The 15,349-nt window shown below is 31.4% G+C and overlaps 1 pseudogene; it reads left to right on the top strand.

Annotated features, from left to right (window-relative positions):
- The first annotated feature begins 5,791 nt into the window (after window positions 1-5,791).
- LOC120359544 lies at window positions 5,792-6,864 on the top strand (annotated as a pseudogene).
- Window positions 6,865-15,349: the final 8,485 nt, after the last annotated feature.

Here is a 15,349-nt window from a genome sequence, read left to right as displayed (position 1 = left end):
GACCATATATAGTACGCATCTCAAGTCCAGTGTTACTAAACGACCTGCTGCACAATATCAACTGATGCCTTAAAGCTAATGTCTTTGGTATATTTACTCTTGAACATAAAACATGCGCACTAATCTTAAATGGCTTATGCTTCGCTTCATATCGCATACATGAAATATTAATCAAAGGTCCTACGGAACGTATTATGCGAGCATAATGCACCAATAAATGATGCTTGGGCTTTAAATCTCCAAATAAGTGTACGTACATTTCATGATGTTCTGTTATCAATTGTTCAAGGTATATCGTATCTTGAACAGTAATGGAACACATAGAAAGCTGGTCAATAATTTTAAATAAAGAAATTCTAGTACGTGTTATATTCTGGCACTTTATTACCTATAATAATCCCAAAGTATTTAGAGAAAGTCATAGTTTCCAAAGCAGAGAAGCCTAATTTCGACATTTTTAATTTTTCATGTTTTAAAAATGGGGGTCTATTTCTTGACTCTACAGGGCCAAAATCAAACCCCCCTATCCTCATATTTAGTTCGTCAAGTGTAAATAATCGTTCTTTTTCAATAAATTGAATTATAATTTTTGATCAATCATACTGGTAAACACCTTCAAAAACATCGTGCATGACGTCGACAGCAATATTTTCTAAAACGTGGAAAGAAAGCAATTCATTGAAAATACAATTCTCTGCAATGCCAGTTTTTGATACGTCATTTGTTTGAATGTCATTTTTATATTCATTAACAAATCGAATTAGGTCAGTATTTTCAGATATTTGCTTATGCATATCTTTTTTATATACTTTGCACACTCAACATGAATAATTACTGTTGAAACTTCGGGTAAATCTAAAAATTTCATGAACCCCTAAATTGTCTCCAATTATTAAAATACAGGACACAATAATTTCAACATTATTATAAACATGAATTGGATTTTGCTCCATGTGTATCAATTCATTAAGAAGTGGTAAAAAGGCAGCTCTATTCCCAAATTCAACTCTATCAGAATCACAAAATAAAAGTGTTAAAAATATATTTTCATGCTTAGACTGGAATTCCGGCGGAATGCACGGCAAAGAAAAATATGCAGCCCCTAATTTATGTGTACCAGCATGTGCACCTAACGGATTATTCACTTCAAATTTATCAAAATATATTATAAGAGGTAGCACTGTTTTTCCGGAAATCGAAGACATATTTTTTTATATAGTTCTCTTTGTATTATATTTGAGATGCATGAAGTCGTTTGTAACAAGTTGTTCATGTAATCTAACATCGTATTTAAAAAAGAAGACATCTGAATTAACTTTTGTAGAATCAGTCGTATAGAAAAATATTGACCCGTTATATTTACTGGAATTATAGTAAATACTTTGTTGACGTACTTGCTTTCTACGCGTTGACCTATGACATATGGTATAGGTTTTATGTAACAACCTTTACGTTCAAAATATTGTAATCTCTTATGCTCAGTCTTTAAATCACGAAATGGAGTTTCATGCGCAGTGAATATGTCCTCAATTTTCTTTTTACACAATTCATTTACTTTTGTTTTATTTAGAACCGACATTATATTATTTTTGATTTCGAATAATATGGAATCTTTAACGAGATGATCTGTTAGTTCAACCAAATTCTGAACGTGCTGCCGTGTCATTGAACTATTGTTATAAAGCTGTGAAATAAAGGATGCACACGAATTTTGGATTCTATTTTATACTTCTGATAATGGCAAATTAAGCAAATTAGGTGATTCATTGATTTTAACTTGTAACTCATTATTGTTATCGGCATTTGCATTGAAATTTTTAGAAATTTCGGTTTGATACAGTCTATTACTAAAGGGAATAATATTGACATAGGATACACGCAACCTGTGTTTTTTTTCTAAATGCCGTTTAAAAATATGAATATTATGAAATTCCCGAATGCAGTTTTCTTGAAGACAAACGTATTGGTTATTTATACTAAATCGATGAATTAATTTGAAATGATTTAATAACATTGGAATTTCCGAAAATTCCAGCTCACAGATATAACATCGGAACATCATGAAATGCAAAATAATTTATTAGACAGATTAGCCCAAAACGCAAAATAAAAATTAAAAAAAAATAAAACTCAAATGACGAAAATTGATTGATTCCTTACTTATTAATTCTTAGTTTGGTGCTTAAATTGAGTACTGACATTATGTGTTTGTCCCATTTTGTTATCTTTTTATACACGTAAGTTTGTATCCAAAGCCACACCTAACTGAGATGGATACGAAGCGTGCAGTACTTGAAAAATCTTGTAGCATATATCAATGGCCTTTAGCGGTGTGTCCATCAAATATAACGTGTCATTTACATTTACGTACGATTGTTCCACAGCCAGAGTCGTCCCTATGATAATAACGTACGGTTGTAAACTTAAATTTCTTTTTGCAACTTTTTCTTTTCTCTCTTCGCGTACTTGTTGTAGTAACCCAGGAGTCTAATTAACAAATAAAGTTAGTAATTATTATTAAACATTACATACTATTACATGTACATTTTTATAATCTTACTTTCGCGTGTAATATAAAGCCTTCGATCAATTCTGCAATAGATGGTTTCCATACGCCCTTTTTTCCATCCTTTATTCTGGCAGATGGTGGACACAGCACAGGCAGCAATGTCAGTAGCGTCGCATCTCTTGAGTCTAAAAGTAAACGTTAAAAGTGTTTTACTTCAATATTGAATACATTACATACTTTGCTCGTTATGTAATATTTACCTGAATTATAATTGTTGATTTCAATGTCTTCGAGTATTGCACGGTAAGTTTTATCAGTTATTTCTTTTTTCATTAACTGTTGAAGTCGAACTGAAAGATCTGACCAAATATTATAGAGCTGGAGACCTTCGTCAAACATTGCTTTGTAGTCATTTTCCAACTGGATAAAATAATGCAAATATATTGTTTGAAAAAAATTATAAAAACTTTCTACAGATTCTACATGCAGATAACATGTTTCGGTACTTTTTTTATACATACATATGTATTAAGTGATTCAAAACAATTCTTTTTTCTCGCTTCTACCGGCTTAAGTTTCAGTATTTACCACCATTTTCACTCTCTTGAAATGATCTCCTGAAGGAAGAACATAAGCTATTGTACATTATAATCGAATCCTCGATGCTTCTTTCTCATTGCTGAAAATATGACTTACCAGGTGTGTGCATAAGTTTTTCCGGTTTTTTGGTAAAAAATAACACGTAATTTTCAAGGGAAATTAATTTTTTTTTATTCAAAATATTGGCCATCGGCTTCTACACATTTCGCCCATCTTTCAGGTAATTTATGAATACCATGCCAGAAAAACTGCTTGTCTTTTGCGGCAAACCATTTGTCGAGCCATTTTCCAACTTCCTCGAAATTGCTGAAGTGCTGCTCTGCGCGTGTCCCATTGATGCGAAGAGGTGATAGTCAGATGGCGCCAGGTCTGGGGAGTACGGCGGGTGCAGAAGGATGTCCCATCCAAGAGATTTTAAGGTGTCTTTCACTGGTTTTGCAGTGTAAGACGGCGCATTGTCGTGTAACAAAATCACTTTGCCATGTCTTCTGGCCCATTCCGGTCGTCTTTCGATTAATGAGTGGTTTAAATTAATCATTTGTTGGCGATAGCGTTGTGTATTAACGGTTTCGCCGGGCTTCAAGAGTTCACAATACACAATACCGCTCTGGTCCCACCAGACACAGAGCATGGTCTTCTTGCCGAAGCGATTTGGCCTTGGTGTTGATGGACCGGCTTCGCCAGGTGAAAGCCGCAATTTTTTCCGCTTCAGGTTTTCAAAATAAATCCATTTTTCGTCACCCGTCACAATTCGATACAAAAATGATTTCCTTTCGTGGCGTTGAAGCAGCATTTCACAAGTGACTTTGCGATTTTCCATTTGACGTTTATTCAAATTGTGTGGGACCCATTTACCGAGTTTATTGATCTTTCCCATTGCTCGTAAACGTCTGCTAATTGTTTCTTGTGATGCTTCATGTAATGCTTCTGCTAATTGCCGTTGAGTTTGAGTTGGGTCATCATCCAATAATTCCTGCAATTGCTCGTCTTCGCATTTTTGTGGTCTACCAGAGCGCTCACTGCCTTTCACATTGAAATCACCACTTTTAAATTTTCGAAACCATGTCTCACATGTTCTAATCGATGGAGCGTGTTCACCATATGTTTCTACCAGCAAACAATGACTTTCAACAGCCTTTTCCTTTTGATTAAATAAAAAAAGCAATGCGTGCCGCAAATGTTGTTTTTCAGGCACAAAACTCGACATGATCACTGAACAATAAAACAAAGACGCTAGTTTTTGGCGGACTCAACTTGTGTGTGTTTGTAGTTCTATGTCAGACGAACAAAATGACGTATGTGTCAAATTAATACGCTGCGTATTTTTTGCTGGCACCATCTTTTAGTGAAACCGGAAAAAACTTATGCATACACCTGGTATAAGGAATTGTTAATAACAATGTATTTATAGTTGACATTTTCGGTTATTACTTTTGTTATAATAAAAAAGCATTGTTTAAATAAAATATGCTTTGTTTAACATTAATTACGTTGTTTACGACTATTTTTTATAATTATTATTTTAGATTATATGGTAACTCTCTTAAGCCGGTATAAGAAGCAAGAAAATTGTTTTTTTATCGGTCTAATACACACAGTGTTTTATAATTAGCGGACCAAAAAAACTGAAATATTATTTGTAATAAATCAATAAAATGTTTCCTCTACAGAAATTTAATCCGAATCTTACTTTTTGAGATAAATATTTAACTATTTTTATGTAAATTTATTAAAAAACAGGTTTATATTATGACTTTATAGCGAAAAGTAAAACCCGAATTAAATTTTTGTACAGGAGAAATTCTCTTGGTCTTTAGTTAAAAATTCTTTGATTTCTTTTTTGTTCCGCCAGTTATAAAACATTGTGAGCATATATTTACACATATGTAATTATAAAAATACCTACATATCAAGACATATCCGTTCGGTTGTTTGAGTATAGGTCACGTTTCAAACAGATTAAAAGTGGTATTCGAAACGTATATAAGATTCTGAGCGTAAAATCTGAGACGCATTCCAATGCTCTAAAACTGCGGCCTAAGGTGAGGTATTGTAGCGAAGCCAATCGCAATGCTCCAAACAAGAACGTTTAACTATTTTACAAAAAAATACTTTTTACAAGATTGAACAATACGGCACTTCAGTAATATTTTATTGTTATACTAAAAAATGAGTATTAAGACATAAAGTGAAAAAAATCATACACACATACATATATAGACATCTTATTCTCATTCACAACAACTCAAAAAGTATAGAATAAAATTTAATAAAAAATATTTTAGTAAATTACTTAAAACAGACTTTAACAGGTTGTGAAAATTTAATTAATGTGCATAAGAAAAATACACACTTTAAACAATATTTGCAAATTGTTTCATTACAAAGATTCAAATTTTTAATGATGTAGCCATCACTGAACGCCGAGCAAAGACAGATGGTTATTCAAATATTTTATATTTTTTTCATCTAAAAAAATTAATTGACCCAGGTTTATAATTCATATTAGTATTGTCAGCTAATCATACGGAAATTTAAAATCAATAATTATTAAGATAAAACTTATATTATAAATTTAATTCTTTTTTAACATAATACTACAATCACAGATATCTATACCAAACTAGATCGCTACCTTCGGCTGAATAGCTGTGTCCGGCAGGATATCCGGATTCGGCCATCTTACCCAACAAGAAAATGGCGTCTACGTAGGTTGGGTTAGTGCGTATGTGTTTGACAGGTTTGACAACTGAGCCGGTTGACCGCTGAGCACCGTTGAACATATTAATATTAATTGTGATTATCGAATGTGTTTTTTTGATCGTGCCATAATGCCAAGCAATTGCTGCATAACGGGTTGCAAAAATAGCAATAAAAATGGTTTTCATTTATTCAGGTAAGTAAAATGTATATGTTTGTAACATACGAGTTTTATGATATTCTGAGATTATATTTCAAATAAGCATTACGTATACACGTTTGAGATTTCCTTTAAATCGGCCTGAAATATTGCAAATGTGGATTAACGCAATTGGAAGAGAAGGTTTTCAACCAACTAAAAATCACCTCATTTGCAGTGCACATTTTAAAGCTGAGGACTACATGGACAGAGTACAAACACAAGTGGTGTACGCTTGAAAAATCTTGCTGTGCCTTCTATATTTTCTAAGGTTTTTGCTCCTGCATTCATACCTAATATAACTAATTATGTAACAAATTCACCCGCTGCGAGTTCGCCTGCAAAAACTTGGAGGAGTATATTAAAGAAACCAGATATCGATCAATTATCACCTAATATTGATTCTGAGAGCTCAAGCACTTCTTCATTTAAACATACTCCAATTGTATTGTCTGAGAGTCCAAAAGCAACTACCAGTGCAAATTCAATTGATGATACAATTAAAATAACTACGGTAAAAAAACGGAAAATAATGGATCCTTCAGTTTATTATTTAAAGATGCAGAAAATGTCTCCAAGAAAACAACGAATGCAAAGAACAATTAAGACATTGATGCAGAAGGTATCACGAAGAGATGAAAAGATCCGTTCATTGGAGAGTCTATTAAAAACATTACGGTACAATGACAAAGTATAAATTCTGTGTCTGATACAATATATGTATTTGAGCACTCAGCGTCATTGATTCTGTCCCTTGGAAAATTTTCCAAACTGAGAAGTCGTTGTCTTTCTACAAACAGTTTATAATTAATGTAACGATCAATAAGCTCTAGTCGTTACATTAATTATAAAGTGTAAGTATGTAGAAAGTGGTGACTTCTCAATTTGGAAAAATTTTCGAGGGACAGAATCAATGACGCTGGGTGTACAGCTTTGTAGACATAAAGTTGACATACTCAAATATATGTATACCCTTACAAAAAAATATTCTGTAGTTGCAAGAAAATAGTATGAAAGTATATAAAATCGGTAGATATTTGTGAACGGAAAAAAAATTATACATAAATTGCCGGAAAAAGAATTGTATATAAATTGTAATTGTTATATAAATTGTCAAAATATCAGTTATATAGAAATATCAGTTATATTAATAGAGCAAAGAATCTACTTGAAAATAATCCAAGTCAAGTTATTTCTAATACTTTTGGTGGAAGCCTTGGCGAATTATTCCAGAACGAATGAAAGAATGCAAAATGAAGCCGGAAGGGTTGCCGATATAGTGACGAAATTAAGAAGTTTGCGGTGACTCTGCATTATTATTCGCCGAAGGCTTATAACTATTACAGGTATGAACATTTTTTTAACAATTTATGAGTAATAAGTTAATTTTATAATCAATAATGATGGTATTTTCAGAAAAATTTTACATTTGCCGCATGAAAGCAGCATAAGAAATTGGATGTCATCAGTGAATGCAGAACCTGGTTTTATGATGGATGTTTTTCAAGAGATTTCAAAATTCCCACAAGTTTCGCGTAATTACAATATAGTGTTCGATCAAAGGCAATCCGAAAGCAAGTAATCTGGGATCCTATATCAGCAAAATTCGTTAGATTATGTGAATATGGTAATGGGGTATCCATTGAACCTGTCGAAACAGAAGCCACTGAAGCCCTCGTCTTTATGTTAGTTTCACTTAGAGGCACGTGGAAGTGGCCTGTAGGTTATCTTTTCATTAATAAAATAACCACTCCCGTTCTAGCAGAACTAGTGAAAACTGCACTAATACTATCGCAGCAATCAGGCATTCGGATATGGAGTGTTACTTGTGATGGTGCTCACGTAAATTATTCAATAATGAATTTATTAGGGTGTAATTTATTTACAAATTATTGTGATTTAAAAACAACATTTAAATATCCGAGCTCTGATTACAATGTATATTTCGTACCCGATGCATGCCACAGCGTAAAACTTGCCCGAAACGCGTTGGGAGATTTAAAAATTTTTAAATCTCCCACTGCAGATATCAATTGGAGTCATATAACAAATTTAAATCAACTTCAATTGGAATTGAATTTAAAATTTGCAAACAGGATTAATTCTGCGCATATAAATTATAAGGCAAATATTATGAAAGTCAAACTCGCAGTACAGACTTTAAGTTCTTCAACTGCGGCCGCCTTAGAATTTTTACAATTGTCCGAAGATGAAGAATTTAAAAACTGTACTGGCACAATAGAATTTATAAAAACCATTGATGAAATTTTCGACTTTTTAAATTCCCGCAATCTATTCGGAAAGGGGTTTAAAAAACCATTATTTTATAACAACATCAGTTTTTTGCAAGAGAAAATTGAACAAAAAATTGAATATTTATATACTTTAACTGAAGCTAACAATAAGCAATTACTGTGTGTTGGTCGAAGAAAAGTTTTTATTATTGATTTTGCGGCTGCCGTTAAATCGATATTTCAAATTGCTAAAATTATATTACTAGAAGATTCTTTTAAATACTTAATGACGTACAGGTTCGGCCAGGACCACTTAGAATTATTTTTTGCACAAGTGCGTCGACGACACAGTTGGAATAACAATCCAAATGTATTACAATTTAAAGCTGCCATGAAAAGTATACTTGTGAAAAATTCGATTTCAGCGTCAGAAAAAGCAAATTGTGTCGGTTTTGACCTAGAACATACAGATATAGTATTTAAATTAACATGGATGAAGAAAACAAACGTTAAAAATTAGCATGATGATATTCATGGTATAAATTCCGATATTAACAATGACAATTTTTTTTCTGACGTTGAAAACAAAGAATTATACAATATTATCAATGTGGGTGACAATAATTACCTAAAAGATAATATTTTATATTATGTAGCAGGTTTTGTAGTTAAAAAAATTCTTCTTAAATTAACCTGCAAAGGCTGCATTGCCAATCTTATTAGAAAAACTGATGATAGGCAAGAAAACTTTGCATCATATATAATATTAATTGATGTTAAAAATAAGGGGGGTTTAGTTTATGCATCGAATCCATGGTGGCAAAAAATTATTTGTGCCACCGAAATTGAGTTTCTGCAGTCCGTAGCAAGAGGTACAAATAATCTAGCGAATAAGGATGCATACTCTCAAATTATTTACCGAGTGACACGCAGATTCGTATTAAACGCGAATGTATTTAGTAATAATGATGAATGTTACGAAGAGTTGGAAATACGTACAGATATACCTCATCGCTTACAATTAATAAAAATTGTATGCAAAACATATTTGACTATTCGAATGCATTCACATTCCAAAACATTAAATAAAGACGTTGTAAATCCCGTAAGCAAACGCCAAAAATTATCCAAATTGATTCTTTTTAATAATACATAGATTGTATTATTAACATTTTGTCTGTAATTCTTACAATAAAATTTATTTTTTTACTATAAATAGATTTATTTTATTACTATTTTATGCGTCCCTAATTAAAATTAATGTTTTCTTATTTTATACACTTTCTAAGTGTATTTTATACACTTTACCGTTGAGCATATTAATTGTGATTATCGAGTGTTTTTTAGATATCGTGCCATAATGCCAAGCAAGAGCGGCATTAGAGCGGCATTGGAGCGGCCATTTTGTTGTAGGTAACATGGCTGAAACTGGATATCCTTCCTGCCTCAATACTGTCATATGCTAATGCCACAGGTTAGCGATCTAGTTTAGTATAGATATCTGTGACTACAATATCCTCCTATGTGAGAAAATCCATGTTAAATCGATAGTCGCATTTATTGTTGACTTTCCATAATGCTGATTGGTTCGCTCGATGTGCTTACTTCGCGAGTTGCTGTTATCGCGGAGATTACGTTTTGACAGTTAATAGACATAACTGTTACATGCATCACGAGGTTAATGGTGTAATAATAATGTGTTGGTTCTCTTTCCTGCGTCGATGAGGACTTTTCTTTTCCGTTTGAACAATTTCACGATTATTTTAGATAAATATTATTAAACGTTTATGTTTATGGTTATAATATCATTATAAAGAATTGATACTTTGTGTTATATTTTATTTTCAGCAATTTAAAAAAAGAGTAATAAAATAATGTAAAAAAGAAGGAAGAAAGGAGGTTGAATCAAAGGAGTATAAAATGGTAATAAAATAGAAAGGACAAAGGAATTAAAAAAGGCGGAGAAAGTAAAAATTTACAAAATTAAGAATGTAATTAAACACGCGTTTTAAGGATTTTTTAAATAACGGTGAATATTATGATATTTTGCGATTTTTTGTTATTAAAATAAAATTTTTTAAAATAGAACATTTTCTTTTTCAGTGAAGAGTTTAAAAAATGTGCAACGAAAGTACAGATTGCGTTTTGACAGTTAAGAGACATAATTGTTACATGCATCACAAGGCTAATGTTGTAATTATAATATTGTGTTGGTTCTGTTTCCTGCGTTGATGAAAACTTTTCTTTTCCCTTTGGACGATTTCACAATTATTTTAGATAAGTCTTATTAAATGTTTTTATTTATAGTTATAATATCATTATAAAGAATTGATACTTTGTGTTATACTTCATTTTCAGCAATTTTGTTTAATATTATTAAAATATTGCTATTAAAATGTTATTAAAAGAAGATTAATAAAATGTTGTAAAAAAAAAGGAAGGAAGCAGGTTAAATTGATTAGTGTAAAATAGTAATAAAACAGAAAGGAGAATGGAATTATAGAAAGCGGAGAATGTAAAGCTTTAAGAAATTAATAATGTAACTGAATACGCTTTGAAAGTTTTTTTTAATAACGAGTGAATATTATATTTTGCCAAATATAAAAAACCGTAAATAAAATTTTCTTTATCTATTTCTAGACTCCAGGTACACATGAGTACCATCAATTGTAAAAACCGTCAAGAAAGGGTTAATAGTACATCTTTTAGTAAAGAGTTTAAAAGATGTGCGATGAAGGTAAAGAAAAGAAGAGTAATAAATACTTTTATTTAATATTGCTATTAAAATGCTATTAAAGAAGAGTAAAAAGGAAGGAAGGAAGGAGGTTGAATCGAAGGAGTGTAAAATAGTAATAAAATAGAAAGGACAAAGGAATTATAGAAGGCGGAGAAGGTAAAGATTTAAGACATTAAGAATGTAATTGAACACGCTTTTTAAGGTTTGTGTTTAATAACGGGTGAATATTATATTTTGCGATTTTCTGTTATTAAAACGAAATTTTTTTTAATAGAACATTATCTCTTTTAATAAAGAGTTTAAAAAATATGTGACGAAGATAAAGAAAAGAAGAGGAATAAATACTTTCGTTTAATATTATTATGATATTGCCATTAAAATGCTATTAAAAGAAGAATAATGAAATAATGTAAAAAGGAAGGAAGGAAGTAGGTTAAATCGAAGAAGTGTAATTTAGTAATAAAACAAAAAGGAGAAAGGAATTAAAGAAAGCGGAGAAGGTAAAGATATAAGAAATTAAGAAGGTAATTGAATATGTGTTTGAAAGTTTGAAAGTTTTTTTTAATAATGGGTGAATATCATATGATATTTGTGATTTTCTGTTATTAAAATGAAATTTTCTTTAATCCTTTCTAGACTCTATGTACACATGTGTATCATCAGTTGTAAAAACCGTCTTGAAAGGGTTAGTAGAACATTATCTCTTTTAGTAAAGAGTTTAAAAAATGTGTGATGAAGATAAAGTACAGAAGGGGAATGAATACTTTTGTTTAATATTATTATAATATTGCTATTATAATGCTATTAAAAAAAAAAGAATGAAATAATGTAAAAAAGAAAGAAGAAAGGAGGTTGAATTGAAGGAACGTGAAATGGAAATAAAATAGGAAGGAGAAAGGAATTAAAGAAAGCGGAGAAGGTAAAGGTTTTAGAAATTAATAATATAATTAAACATGTGTTTGAAATTTTTTTTTAATAACTGGTAAATATCATGATATTTGTGATTTTCTGTTATTAAAATGAAATTTTTTAAAATAGAACATTATTTCTTAGTAAAGTGTTTAAAAAATATGCTATATTAAAGGTAAAGAAAAGAAGAGGAATGAAGTAATGTAAGAAGGAAGGAAGGAAAGAGGAAGAATTGAAGGAGTGTTAAACAGAAAAAAAATAGAAAACAGACAGAAACTAAAAAACGTGGAGAAAGTTAGAAATTTAGAATAGAAAGGATGAAAGAAACTAAGCGTGCAAATGAACACGGGTTTGAAGATTTTTTAAAATAATGAGTAAATATCATATGATATTTTGACACTTTGTGTTTTAAGAATAAAATTATCTTTTTCTTGAACATTATCTCTTTTAATAAGGATTTTAAAAAATGTGCAATGATAGTAAAAAGAAGAAGAGAAATTAAATAATTTAAGAAAGAAGGAAAGGAGGAGGAAAAATTGAAGGAATGTAAAATGGAAATGGAATAGAAAGGAGAAAGAAATTAAAGAAGTTGGAGAAGGTAAATACTTTTAAATAAAGGATGAAAAAAATTAAGAATGCAATTGAATCCGGGTTTAAAGATTGTAATTGAATCCGGGTTTAAAGATTTCAATTGAACCCGGGTTTAAAGATTTCTTTTAATAATAGGTAAATATCACATAATATTTAGACATTTTGTGATTTAAGTTTTAAAATATTTTTTTTAACAATATCTCTTTTAATAAGTTGTTCAAAAAATGTGTGACGAAGATAAAAAAAAGAAGTGGAATAAATTAATGTAAGAAGGAAGGAAGGAAAGAAGGATGCCTCTGAATAGGAATGACCAACAGTTATCGGATTGTACGAGTAATACTCTCTCACTAAATAATGTAAATGAAACATAAATTCTTATCTTAATATACGTTATATTATTGGTTTCATTGTTGTTATTTTAAAAATAATCTAAATTTATCTGTTTGTATTTTAATTGACAATTTTGTAATTATTCTAATAAACATTATTTATTGAGTTTTTGCAATCAATTTTTAATATTGTGTTTTACAGTTATGACTTTTATTTCTGTACCGTATATTTACTCGGAGAGAGAATTAATATTATTTATATTTTTTTTGTTCTATGAGGATTAATATTATTTTTATTTTATGAATTTTTCTAAGGTCATCAGATGTGTTAAATATTAAATTGCTGTCTATACAAATATACAAAAATTTATAAACTTTAACAGTCATTATCAGAATTCAGATCTCGGCGGTGTTTTTCCCTATTATGAGTGGTAGAACATGTATAAGGAAATGCATCAATCAATTTGCATATTATGTAGCTATATAAAAATGTGTGCTTTTCTCTTAAAAAATGATATCATTGCATGTCATTTTAATCCATAGAATTGAAATCATAACTGTTATTTTTTATTTTAAAAAACAGATTATATGTTTAAAATGTTAATTGCATATTATTAAAATATATTTGAAGTTAAATATGTTTTATTAATCCTTAAGGGGATCCTAAAGCGACAGACGAACTCAATCGAGGTCGATAATATAGATTTGGTAAATCTAGCTCGCGGCAGGTGGCGCCGGCCGTGGCAGGCGACGCGGAGTAAGAAAGCTATTTTTAGCTTCTCTCTCCTCACCGCGCTACCGCGCGTCGGCCGTGGCTAGCTTTGCGACTGCCGCTGGTTTCGCGGCTGACGGGCCTCGCTCCCCGCTCCCCGCTCCCCGCGTGCGGTGGGTAGGGAAAGTACGTACTCACTTGCCGACTTTGCTAATTTTTATCTCAACTATTGCGAATTTTAAAAAATCGTAAAGGACTTTTCTTCTCAGTTTGACTTGCTCTTTCAACCCAGGAGAGTAAACTTTACCTGACACCCTGTATATATACATACAGAAAAGAAGAAAAGTCCTTTACCATTTTTCAAAAATTACAATAATTACCGAGATAAAAATTAGTAAAGTCGGCGAATGAGCGCGTACTTTCCGTATCCACTGCGTGCGGGGACCGCCTAGCGGTCGCCTAGCCATCAGGAGCAAACTGCGTGCCGAGATCGTCAATGACGCCCTTAGTATTTATCATACCAGTACCGTCGAAATAGACGCCTTTGGTATTTATTTTATCAATCAAAATTGATCAAAATTAGTGCTCCGCTATTGCATACACGCGCTACTAACAATAAGAGACATTTACGTGTGCGTCTTTGGGTATGTGCGATAGCGGAGCGCCGCGCGCTAAGACATTTATGCCGATGCGTGTATGTACAAATCCCAGCTTGAAAGCCAAAGTGCTTCCACCTCTCTGTCCGTCGCCTTGATAGAGTAAGACGAGAAGTAAATAAAAAAAGGATAGAGGTTCTCAGTTCTGCCTGCATTAGTTTTAGAATCTATCGTTTATATATATAAACCCACGCGCGCGAATTTAATTTTCCTGTAACCAAATATTTTTTAACAAAACTAACAGAGCAACAAATTTGTTTGTAATTTTTTTACAACACACGGGCAACAAACAAAAAAAAATACAAATAATTTTGCTCATATTGTTTTTGATAAGTAATTCTTATTTCATTGTACAGAAATTACATTTTTATTAGGCGAATCACTCGAAAAATTATAAAAATCAATTTTCAATTTTTAAAAATGACGTTTTATTTATATTTATACTTTGTCACGTTTACAGAATATAAATATAAATTAGTAATAAAAATATGCTTCTTATTTTTATTACTATGAAAAATATTCGAAAAGAGAATATTGTCGCAAATATACTAAAATTATATTTCAAAATCGTGTTATACGATTTAATATAGAATGGGCCCCTCCATCGCCCATTCCTGTGAGACGCAACCAATCTTCCTTCGTCTCTCCAACATTCTAATTTATCAATTGATACATTTTTTATATGTGTGATAGCCAGCTCACGCTGTGATAATTATTTGAAACTAGCTTGTTCCGGATAAACGCCCCTGGTATTTTTTACATCTATCTAACCTAGTAACAATTAGCTGCAAAATTGCTGTAAATATTGGCAAATTATGCCAGCAGGACGTTATGATCTGCTTCTTCATTCTGCTCAAGTTCTTCGAAAGATTCTGTAAGGCAGATTCTTGTAAGAAATTTGCACATATCTGCTGTAAGAATTTCAGTATTTTGTTTACAGTCTGCAGTAACGGGAAGAATCTGCTCTGCAGCAAGAATCTGCTCTGCAGCAAGTATCTGCAACCAGTTCATTTGCATGCACATTGCATAAATCTTGCTGATAGACTGTCAATAGGAGAATATTAAGAATAATCTTTGACACATCTGATTCAATTTTGCTGCACGCAGTTTATGCTCTTCAGAAGATAGAAAGAGATATGCTTCTGATTTTTCGAATAATTAGATAAACGCGTT

The sequence above is a fragment of the Solenopsis invicta genome, chromosome 14, assembly GCF_016802725.1.
Source record: "Solenopsis invicta isolate M01_SB chromosome 14, UNIL_Sinv_3.0, whole genome shotgun sequence".
Lineage (NCBI taxonomy): Eukaryota > Metazoa > Arthropoda > Insecta > Hymenoptera > Formicidae > Solenopsis > Solenopsis invicta.
Note: the sequence above shows the minus strand (reverse complement) of the source record. Positions and strands in the feature narration are given on the sequence as shown.